Source organism: Trachemys scripta, chromosome 8, assembly GCF_013100865.1.
Source record: "Trachemys scripta elegans isolate TJP31775 chromosome 8, CAS_Tse_1.0, whole genome shotgun sequence".
Classification (NCBI taxonomy): domain Eukaryota; kingdom Metazoa; phylum Chordata; order Testudines; family Emydidae; genus Trachemys; species Trachemys scripta.
Genome location: NC_048305.1, coordinates 107,613,410 through 107,625,909, shown reverse-complemented (window position 1 = coordinate 107,625,909; position 12,500 = coordinate 107,613,410). Strand labels below are relative to the sequence as shown.

The window sequence follows — 12,500 nt, the reverse complement described above, 5'->3', positions numbered from 1 at the left end:
TGAAATGGAAACTCCACAATGTAAAAAGGGAAGCCACATTTAACAGCAACATCTACTTCCTTACCAAATGCAAGAACCAAAACATCATCCCCAGAGGACTCACTAGCTATAACCCTCTGGACACTATCTACACCTCTAAATATGCTGAAGAACTCTGCAAAAGGACTTCAGAAAAACTGAGGCATCATCTGCTGCATCAGAAGTTGTTCCAATAAAAGATAATACCTCACCCACCTTGTCTCTCTCACTTAGAAGAGTGAGGTATCAGAGGGGTAGCCGTGTTAGTCTGAATCTGTAAAAAGCAACAGAGGGTCCTGTGGCACCTTAGAGACTAACAGAAGTATAGAGAGCATAAGCTTTCGTGGGTAAGAACCTCACTTCTTCAGATGCATCTTACCCACGAAAGCTTATGCTCTCTATACTTCTGTTAGTCTCTAAGGTGCCACAGGACCCTCTGTTGCTTTTTAGAAGAGTGAGTTACTGCATATGTGCCCTAACAAAACTCTTCAGAAACACGTTTGTTCTGGGAGTTAGTTCCGAGATAGAATATAAAGTGCATTTTAAAAAATCCTAGTATCTTATTTCTCATAGTTATTTAGCTAATGACCCTTACTGTATTTTCAATGCAGTCTGATTTTAACTGCGTCCCCAGCTGGCTGACTTCTCTTCCCCAACTAGGGCAGAATCTGTCTCTTGGCTAGTGATGGGGTACAGTGAGCCACTCCTGTTCTACTCACATTACCTTTGATTGGGAAGAATCACCTATATTCATTCTAGGCTGGATATGTTACTAACTGGAGGTAGGAAACAGCTCAGATCTGTGATGTGTGCGCTCCTGATGCTGTAGAAATAAGATTGAGACTTTCTCTGTGAAGCCCGTGTGTGTACATTGATTAGAACTACTCTAAGGCAGTCAATATGATGACTGAATTTGGCTAGTACAAGGAATGTTTACTAATACTTACCCCAAACTTGGGATCCAGTTGAGGACTGAGGTCTTATTTTGTATTTTTGCAAATTATTTTTGGTCCAGTTCAGTGTTTTTAAAAAAGGTAATATTGTATTTTCATCTTGGACCCTGTTCACAGACCTTGTAACTTGGGGGTTGGATTTGGCAATAAAATTTGCCCCTGTTGTGTCCTATAACAAGGTCCTTCTCGGGCATTTTAACCATTCTTTACAGAACTAGTGGATAGGCTATAATGTGTGTAATTGAGAGCTGGATTGATCACAGATGCAGTCAGATGCCATTTTTGTCAGAACAGTTTCTGTAAAAGTCTAATCTAAATTCACATGGTAGACATGAACTTCAAAGGTGCTGTTACAGTCTGTTGGGCTTTTAGTATGCAATCCAAGGATTCGTACACCTGTAATCAGGGTGGATTTGATTTAAATCAAATTGATTTAAATAATTATTTAAATCACTAGTTGGGAAGACTCAATTTAATCAGGGTTTTCTACATAAAAGTGCATTCTTGTTGGTTGTTATAATCTTAATACATATTCTTCACAACTCAGAGATAGATGTAGATTTCATTTTTAGAAGGTGCACACCATACATTTTCAAAATAAATCACTGTTTAAAAACTTTTCAGATTAGTTTTACAGCTATATCAGAAAATGAATGATTGTTTGGTTATTTCATTTACCAAAGGTAACTGAAGCAGATAGTTCACCTCCCAATGACTTCATAAATATCTCCAATTCAACAGGTTAATCATTAATGTTTGGAGGATTTTCTTGCCATCCTGTATTAGGAGGAGAACATCACCAGACAGACATTTAAATTGTTTTATTTAACTAAAATAACAATGTTAAGTATTCTGGATTTTTTTTCTTCAACAGCAAACATATAATAATTTAACAAAACAAGCATATGTCCCTCGCTTCTCATGTTTATCTCCAAACTTCCTCTCCTTGTCCAGATCTATTCTGCCCCCAACAATCTTCTATTCATTGAACTTTTTGAAACTTTGCACTTGTAGAGAGAGGTAAGGGATTGACTCTGTGTACACAAATTTGCAGAGGGACAATAGAGTTGAGGTCTGTTATTTCTCACCTCTCTATATTATTTATTTATTTAAAAACATTTTTGCTGTTGCCTCTGGAAACACAAATCCACAGTTTGAGAACTGCAAAACTAAGCATCTCTGCTGGTATTTCTAGACTGAGAACTGAGTCCCATTGGGTAGATAGAAAGATTAAACCAAATAATCTATATAGAAGCCTGTGGAACCCCATAAGATCGGGTCCCTAATCCATGAACTATTGGAACTCATTTACAAAACTTTTCTTAAACATTACATGAATATATTGTCTCATACTATAGAATTAGAATTTATAATCCCTATTCCATGATGAGATATCTTTGAGCTATAATGTATCTTAATTAAAACTATCTTTAGGTAAGTGTTTTCCTCAAAAAGCATTTTATCAAAAAAATCTGATTTAAAAAAACATTTTTTTTTTAATCATTGATTTTTATCCACCCTGCCTGTGATGGATTGCTCCTTTTTTCGAAAAGTAGTATTAAAAAAGTAAATGCATTTTGCTACCTATAATTAATTTAGCAAATGCCTGGTAACTCCTCTCTACAGCCAAAGCTGTCTCTTGGGCTGGCATTTCTTTTCTCCTTTCTGAGGTGGGGAATGTTCTGATACTGTTGGTTCTTTCTGCCAAGCGGATCCCCTGTGATGGGTCTACTGTACAAAGTGGTGAGCTCTAATCATCCTCCACTTCCCATGCTGAATGGAGGAATGTTTTTCTTTAACATGGCTCAAACTGCTCCTGTGTTTTCATTGCGACATGGCCTTTGCAGAGCTTTGGAAAGGATCAGGAGACCAAAACTTAGTGAGTTGGGAAACCCTACACACCTTTAAGTCACTAAACAAGTAAGAGATTAATAATGTCTCCAAAATTCTTGAATTTTCCCTACTATCTCTTAAACTCAAATAGGCAATAGTGGCTTTGGTGACTAGTGAAAAATAGTGATCTTATCCTTTATCAATGTGCCATTGAAAATGGGAGGTCTGTGTTTGCATGACAGACCATTTCACTTACAGTACAATCTTCTGATTCCAAAGTGGAAAAAGTGACCCTAAAGCCTCACTTGGACGGCAATAGTAGACGTCTGATTCATGAATGTTGTCATTGGAAATGCCACCCCAAATTCAGATACCTGATGATCAAGCTTTGGACACTGGCAGTCTCTGGTGATCAAGCTTTGGATGTGGGAATTCTTCTTAATAGCACTCAGTGCTCCCACTGGTTCTGTAGTGAGCCTGACCGGATATCTGGAGAGCAACGTTATGGGATGAAAACCACTGCTGTCCTAACCATGTTCATGATGCACAATTTGGCAGAAAGCAGTACAGTTTCTAAAGCCTGTACTTTTTCTAAGGAGATGTGCCAGAGTGCCGTTTCAGCATATTGCTGTGTTCTGAGCATGGCTTGGTTTGTGGAGCATATTACTATAGTGGTATATGACATCCTGGCTGTGTTAAACCTTTATTACTAAACTCTTATAACTCCTCTGAGACCAATGGTTTGTGTTTTGTGATTTCTCAGGACCACTTCCAAAACAGCATGCAATATTAGTTAGTGAACGTCTTTTTTGGAGGGGGCTGGATTGTTGGGGGGTTAGTCTATTACTAAAATCTGTTTCTGCTGAAAACATCTTCTGTGTGTGTGTAGGATATGAAAAGATATTACTTCAGCTTCTTTGGTTTCTGGTGGGATAGGGCAGTCTCTCAAAATCCTCTGAAAGAGAATCTGTAAAAGGAACAAAAAAGCTGGGAACTGACTTCACAAAGAAACTGTTTTACAGTAAAAGATATTAACTGAAAAGATGAAGCAACAGTTTAGAAAGGTGAACTAAAACTGGATTTGGCTACATCCATTGCACACTGCTATTGTTCACTATGTTCTTTGTCTTTTACCCCATCTTACGTTCAGTCCTTGCGGCTGAAGTAAGACTCGATGGAGACACAGGTAATCATATATTGTACAGGGCATCTGAATTGACTGAGCAGTGGTAATATTCAACAAACTGGTGTCTTCACTGAATGATGAAATCAGTGCAGGGACAGCAGTTGCATAAAAGAAGGGCTGCCTTACTTGTCCCTGCATCAGTTCAGTATGACCGTACAGCTTGCTGGCTGCTGGAGTTTTGTTCACATATTGCTCATAATCGTTGGTGTATCAGTACCGTCAGGGACATTCTGTGTGTGACGGGTTGGATCACAGAAACCCCCTTGGGAGCTGCCACCCGATGTGCAAAGACTACCCCTGCTTCTGTTTTCCCTGCCAGCTCAGGACTCCAGCACCCTGTCTTGCTGAGCCAGACACTCCCATCTGCTCCAACACAGACCCAGGGACTGAATCACTTGTCCCAAAGCTGCAAGTTTACCCGAAAACAGCTCACAGAAGTGTGCTTGTCTTTAGCACTCAGATGCCCAACTCCCAATGGGGTCTAAACCCAGATAAATCCGTTTTACCCTGTATAAAGCTTATGCAGGGCAAACTCATAAATTGTTCGTCCTCTATAACACTGCTAGAGAGAGATGCACAGTTGTTTTGCTCCCCTAGGAATTAATACAGACTCTGAGTAAATTACTAAATAAAAAGTGATTTTATTAAATACAGAAAATAGGATTTAAGTGGTTCCAAGTGGTAACAGGCAGAACAAAGTAAGTCACCAAGCAAAATAAAATAAAATGCGCAAATCTATGTCTAATCAAACTGAATACAGATAATCTCACCCTCAGAGATGCTTCAGTAAGTTTTTTTTTTCTCAGACTGGACACCTTCCAGGCCTGGGCACAATTCTTTCCCCCTGGTACAGCTCTTGTTGCAGCTCAGGTGATAGCTAGGGGATTCTTCATGATGGCTTCTCCCTCCCTTTGTTCTCTTCCACCCCTTTATATATCTTTTGCATAAGGCGGGAACCCTTTGTCCCTCTGGGTTTCCACCCCCCCTCACTGGAAAAGCACCAGGTTAAAGATGGATTCCAGTTCAGGTGACATGATCACATGTCACTGCAAGACTTCATTGCCCACTTGCCAGCACACACATATACAGGAAGACTCACAGATAAAACACAGCCATTTGCAGACAATGGTCCTGGTTAATGGGAGTCATCAAGATTCCAAACCATCATTAATGGCCCACACTTTACATAATTACAATAGGCCCTCAGACTTATGTTTTATATTTCTAGTTTTAGATACAAGAGTGGTACATTTCTACAAATAGGATGATCACACTCATAGATTGAGGTTTTTCAATAATTTCCATCCCACCATCAACCTCAGCCTAGATCAATCCACACAAGCGGTCCATTTCCTGGACACTACTGTGCTAATAAGCGATGGTCACATCAATACCACCCTATACCGGAAACCTACTGACCGCTACACTTACCTACATGCCTCCAGCTTCCATCCAGGACACACTACACGATCCATTGTCTACAGCCAAGCTCTAAGATATAACCACATTTGCTCCAATCCCTCGGATAGAGACAAGCACCTACAAGATCTCTATCAAGCATTCTTAAAACTACAATACCCACCTGCTGAAGTGAAAAAATAGATTGACAGAGCCAAACGAGTACCCAGAAGTCACCTCCTACAAGACAGGCCCAACAAAGAAAATAATAGATTATGAGCTTTGTAATGATACCTTACAAGAGATCTTTTGCACGAAGCATATCCCAGTTGCATTATATTCACTTATTATAAAATCTTTATAAAACTATCCGCGTTACATTATATTCACTTATTATCATGTTTTTATAAAACCATATAGACTGCACAACGTCACACTGTGTTGTATCCAGATTGGATTGATTTAAATAAAAACAATTTGAATCACCAGTTTAAATCATAATTTAAATCCGTAAGGAGGAAACCTTGATTTAAATTACTGATTTTAATCGTGTTTTGCAATTGTACTTTTTAGTTATTTTCCTAAAGAAAGATTGATTCTCATTAGTTGGTAACCATTAAAACATGTTTGCAACTAAAATCTAGCCTTTACACTAAATTTGGTGGTTTTTTTTTTTTTGGCTAACCAGGGGGATACACTATATCTATATTATCTCAACCCCCTTCTCTTAAATTTGTTTGAGCAATTATGTAGCTTAACTTACTTTTATTCAGCTTCTTAATTTGTACATTTGTAATATGTTAGAAAATGGTGAATGATACATTTCCTATTTACTAGATAATATTTTTACTTGTGATTTGTGTCAAGCTTTGTGGATGGGAATTCAATTAAAAATACACAAACAGAGTTTTAAATTTTGCTGTGAAGTAAAACACTTGACACATAAGAAAAAAGGCTATAGAAAGTTATGAAAGTATGTTTTGTGTTTATAACTAACTGATTTATAAACAGAGGAAGTATTATCTGTAATTAATTAATTGAACTGATTGTTTCTGGTCACTGTGTCCTTCAAGATTTTAGAACTAGTAGATGTCATCCTCTCACACTTAGGTTTTTATTAATAGAATGAAAAAAGAAAACAAGCTTCCCTGCTTTTTTAGTTCCCAGTTGGTTTCTCACTTTTGAATGAACTAGTCATTGAACTGAGCATGTTGAATAAACTGAAATTAAGAAAATCTACTCTTTGCATCTGCAGAAGAGGCTACTGCTGTCAAAAGCACTTCAACAAACTCTGCTTCTAGGTGCTTAGCCAGAGATTTCCACTAGATAAGTGGTTTGACTTACTTTAAACTTGGCAGCAGACATTTACAGCGTAATATTATATTTTGTATTTAATTTAAATGATTTAAATAGATGATAGGTTTAAGCCTTAACATAGGTTGTCGTCATTTCAAATGTAATTTTAATTGTTTTAAAAAACACCCTATATTTAATTTAAATTTAAAACCAGATTATTTTATTGTGTTTTATTTTATTTTTAACCACTTGTTTTTATTCACTCTGTATCAAGTATCTGTCCACTAGTGCTCAGTAACTCTTACTTGGAGCAGAAGACTTGTCTAACTAGCCGTGTAGCTGATTTAAGCAAAGCTGCCTTCTCACTCTTGGCCATGTGCAGAGCCTGTAAGAGCATGTGGAACTTGGGAATCATTCTTTCCCATGCTGCAGCTTCAGTCACATTGATGCATGCTTACCAGGCTGTGTCATGCTGACGGAACTGGTGGCTACTGGGCAGGCAAATATTTAGGGAGTGCTGATAGTTTGAGTGGCTGCAAGCCTGCAAGGCACGCATATGCTATAGCGCAACCAGAAATGATGGGCTTGATGAAGGAATTATTGGGTGAAATTCTGTGTTATGCATATGGACAGATGACAATGTCATAATGGCCCCTTCTGACCTTCAAATCTTATATAGCTTTTGAAAGAGAGATAAAAGTCAGATCCTGACTCCCAAGTTTACTAAAAATCCCATGGCTAGAGCCCTGTGCGGATACAAACTTTGTATCCGCATCCAATCCATGATCCACAAACAGGGTCTGTGGATATAAAGTGGATATCTTCAGATTTGCAGGGCTCTACCCATGGCATTTTGTGTCTAATCTAAAAACTGTGGTGACTGAAGAACTAGTGAAATTATGGTTTCATCTAAAGAGATAAGACTGAAAGCTGAGCTGCTGAGAGGACAAGGGATTTTAAGACAGACTTTTAAAAAAGTTTTATGTTTTTGTTTTGTATTTCACACTATTTATCTCCCAGTGCTTAAGAAAAAGCATGTCTTTGTTTAAGATTCAGCATCCTCACCTCTTCAGTTTATCGATCATAAAGAAGGGAAAATTGTAGATGAAAATTTCCTAACTCAAAAAGTGTTGCATCCAGCACATTACATCCAGCCTGGGGGAATTCTATATAAGACCTCTTCTTGACAGATAAAGAAGAATTTCTCAGAATTAAAAATTAATGGTTCCTTAGGTACCAGTGATTGTGACTTGATCATATTTACAGAATACGGTCCAGTAATATATATATTTGACGCTTTAAAAGGTCACATTCACAAATCTGAAAACAATTATGAGCCAGATCAGGTGGAAGGAAGAATTTAAACAGAAAAATGTGAATGATAATTGAGAATTATTCAAGAACCCTTTACTAAATGTCCAACATACCACAATCCAAGAAGAAGGCTGTATTGGTTAAAAAAACAAACTAGTGTAGAGGGGAAGCAAAAGCAGCTATAAAAGAATGGAAGAAAGGGGAAGTTGATAGACATGTATATAAATTAGAAGCTAGGAATTGTAGAAATTTGATAGGGGAAGAGTTAAGGACAATAAGGAATTCTTAAATCATATTAGGAACAAAAGGAATCCTAACAATGGTATTGTTCCTTGACTAGATGTAAGTGGTAGAATTGTCAATTATAAAGCAGGAAATCCAGACGTGTTCCATAAGTATTTTTGTTCTGCAGTTGCGGGGGGGTGGGGGTGAATCAGATGTATTCATCATGAGAATTGGAAGTTTTAAGAAGAGACTTTATTAAGGGCACAAGAGCCAACTATCCCAGTGTGCAGGAAAGACAGGAAGTATGGTAAGTGATCACTCAGGGTTAACCAGGAGATCTTCAGTGACCTGAAACTCAAAAAAGAGTCATACAAGAAGTGGAAACTAGGTCAGATTACAAAGGATGAATATGAAAAAACAACACAAGCATGTAGGGACAAAATTAGAAAGAGCAAGGCACAAAACAAGATTAAACTAGCTAAGGATAATAGGAAAATATTTTACAAATATCTCAGAAGCAAGAGGAAGACCAAGGACAGAGTTAGGCCTGTTACTGAATGAGGAAGGAAAGACAATAGCAGAAAAAGCAGCAATGGCCAAAATGTTAAATGCCCTTTTTTGTTTCAGTTTTCACCCAAAAGGTTAGCAGTGAGCAAATGACAAGCATAGTCAACGTCCCTGTATATGGGGTAGGGTCTGAGGCTAAAATAGGGAAAGAATGAGTTCGCCTTGGTCTACGCTAGTAACATGTTGTGAACAATCCACATCCTTGAGCAACGCAGTTCTACTGACCTAACTCTGGGGTAGACAGCGCTGTGTTGATGGGAGGGCTTCTGTAGCCTCTGGGGGAGGTTGATTACCTGCACTGACAGGAGAAGCCCTCCCATCGGCCTATGTAGCGTCTGAAGCGCTAGAGTGGTGCAGCTGCTGCCTTTTTAAGTGTAGCCAAGTCCTTAAGAATTACTTAGACAAGATGTTTTCAAGTTGGCAGAGCCTGGCAAAATACGTCCTACAATACTTAAGGAACTGTCTGAAGAAATCTCTGAGCCATTAGCGATTCCCGTCCTCCACAAGTTCTCAGAGATAGAGATCCCAGAGGACTGGAAAAGCGCAAGTGTAGTACCTATCTGTGAAAAGGGAAATAAGGGCACCCCAGGGAATTATAGACCAGCCAGCTTAACTTTGGAACTCAGAAATATAGTGGAGCAAATAATCAATTTTTACTCTCCAAGGGCAGTGGTTTTCAAACTTTTTTTTCTGGTGACCCAGTTGAAGAAAATTGTTGATGCTGTGACCCAACAGAGCTGGGGATGAGGGGTTTGGGAGGGGCTCAGGGCTGGGGCAGAGGGTTGGTATGTGGAAATGGGGCTGGGAATGAGGGGGTCAGGGCTCTGGGGTGGGTGTGCAGGCTCTGGGGTGGGTCTGGGGATGAGGGGTTTGGAGTGCAGGAGGGGGCTCCGGGTTTGGAGGGCTCAGGGCTGGGGCAGGGGATTGGGGCGTCAGCTTACCTTGGGCGGCTCCTGGTCAGCGGCGCAGCGGAGGTGCTAAGGCAGGCTTCCTGTCTGTCCTGGAACTGTGGACCGTGCCCCAGAGATGGCCTTTCTGAAGTATAGCATAGAGGCGGTCTCTTAAAACCAGTAATAGATAAAGTACAAGCTCTAACGACATGCCTTGTCTTCCAAACAAAAAGGCAAGTGAAGCAGTTCTTGGGCCTGCTGGGATATAATAGAGGTTTATCTCTAACTTCACTTCACTCATGGCTCTCTAACAGACCTTATAAAAAGACAGTAACCTCAGAAAACTCCAGTGGGATGGTGTGATCGGCGTCGGCCCACCTACCCGCTAGGGGGCGGTGGGGAGCTACGAGGTCACTGGCCGGCCTGGGTCACGCCTCCGTCAGCGGGGAATTAGCGGCGGGGCAGCCGCCAGCCAGAGTCAGTAGCGCGCCCCTCAGGCAGGGGAGCGCCGGCAAAGGTCAGTAGCGCGCCCCTCAGGCAGGGGAGCGCCGGCAAAGGTCAGTAGCGCGCCCCTCAGGCAGGGGAGCGCCGGCAAAGGTCAGTAGCGCGCCCCTCAGGCAGGGGAGCGCCGGCAAAGGTCAGTAGCGCGCCCCTCAGGCAGGGGAGCGCCGGCAAAGGTCAGTAGCGCGCCCCTCAGGCAGGGGAGCGCCGGCAAAGGTCAGTAGCGCGCCCCTCAGGCAGGGGAGCGCCGGCAAAGGTCAGTAGCGCGCCCCTCAGGCAGGGGAGCGCCGGCAAAGGTCAGTAGCGCGCCCCTCAGGCAGGGGAGCGCCGGCAAAGGTCAGTAGCGCGCCCCTCAGGCAGGGGAGCGCCGGCAAAGGTCAGTAGCGCGCCCCTCAGGCAGGGGAGCGCCGGCAAAGGTCAGTAGCGCGCCCCTCAGGCAGGGGAGCGCCGGCAAAGGTCAGTAGCGCGCCCCTCAGGCAGGGGAGCGCCGGCAAAGGTCCCGGCGTGGCTCTGCCGGGTAGGGGAGCGCAGGCCCACCCTACACCACTGCGCTCCAGCCCAGGGCCCTGACAGTGGCAGAACGAGGGTCCCACCACTGGGTCAGCGGGGTCGTCCCGCTACATAGACTCACCACTGTGCAGCTCTGTCCCTGGGCTACTTCCTACCCGATTGCTCGCCCGAATCCCTCTGGTCCCGTGAGGGCGTCGGGGTAGTCCGCTGCTGGCAGCTCCGGCTCCCCCTCAGGCTCAGACTCCTCCAGCTCCTCTGGGAACTCGGCAGCAGGCAGTCCTGGCAGCCCCAGTCCGTCCTCCAGGTGAGGTTTCCACGGGTCCAGGGCCTCCCCTGGCGTGGCAGCAGGCTCTGAAGGGAGCAGCCCGCGGTCTGTGTCTGCCTCCCTCCCTGGTGCTGCCCTAACTGAGCTAAGGGCCCCGCCCTTTATACTTCCTGTTCCACCCCTCCCCTTCCGGGGGGTGGAGCGAGCTTGGGCTGGCCCCGCCCACTCAGGCTGAGGGAAAGGCCCTTTACCCTCAGGTTCGGAGGGAAGCCACCCTGGCTCCCTACAGATGGGAATTGTGAAGATGCTTTTAACACATTGAAGCCCCGCCTGTCAGTTGCCCATGGTTTTTAATCTTGACTTTTTGCAAGAATTTATATTACATACAGATACAGATGCCTCAGATATAGGAGAGGGCCCTGTGCTTTCACAGGACTTTGCAGGTGAGCAGCACTCGGTCCTATATTTAAGTAGAAGATTGCTCCCTGGGGAGAGGGCCTTTTCAATCATCCAAAAACAAGCACTGGCAATTTAAGTGATTTGTAGATTTTCTCAGTACTACCTGCTGGGTAATCCCTTCTCATTGATCACTGACCATGCCCCTGGCATTGGTTGGATACCACGAAGGACTCGAACCCACGTATAATGCAGTGGTACCTGGCACGTCAACCTTATTGGTAAAGATCGTGTTTTTCAAGGGAGGTCGGAGACGCGGACACTTTGAACCAGGAACTGCTTCCCATTTTGACGGATGGAGCATGTGATAGGGCATACCTTAATCCCAGCCAGGAAAAGGGTAATGCGGTCCTCTGGGCTCAGCTGACACTAAATAGGCATATGTGCAGAGCCTCTCCACTGGGAGGAGATGAGCTTAAAAGGGAGACTGTCACAGGGGTGGCAACCAGGAGGGAGACTGTGCTTCAGAGTTTGCTGATTCCTGCAACAAAGCTGCTGGGAGGAAGATCGCTTGTGAACCTCTGCTGCCTATAAGAGCCCACCAAAGCAGGCCCGAGCTGACTGCAGCATGGTGGGGTTGAAGATAAGCCCTGACCTGGAGTCTAGCTGTATTTAACCTTCATAGGCAAGCTAGGCCTCTATAGACTCTCTTGAAACACTCAGAGACCGAGTGTCCCCATAATTGTAAGGACTTTTAAAGGAGAAAGGGTTCTCCAAATACCCAAATGGGCAGAGGCGTAGCGAGCGCCCTCCGTACCCTCTGACCGGAGGGGGCCCTTAAAAGTGGCAAAATAAATACCGCATTCCAGTTTCTGCATTGTAAGGGGCCCGCCTGGACATATGTTCGGAGGGGGCCACGTTCTTTGTTGCTACGGCCCTGCAAATGGGACCTACAAAAACCCAGCTTATCACAGGATGACTTGATCACATTCGATAAGTACCTACATGGGGAACAGAAATTGGATTATACTGTAGATTCCTCTTCAGTGTAGCAAACAGAGGTCTAACGAGATCCAGTGGCTGGGAATTGGAGCTAGACAAATTCAGACTAGAAATAAAGTAAAATTATTTTATACCTCAACAACATC

At 43.1% G+C, this 12,500-nt stretch overlaps 1 protein-coding gene across 16 annotated transcripts in view; it reads left to right on the top strand.

The window, feature by feature from the left end:
• Window positions 1-12,500, top strand: part of ST3GAL3 (ST3 beta-galactoside alpha-2,3-sialyltransferase 3) — a 383,098-nt gene that overhangs the window by 106,042 nt on the left and 264,556 nt on the right. The window lies entirely within an intron of this gene.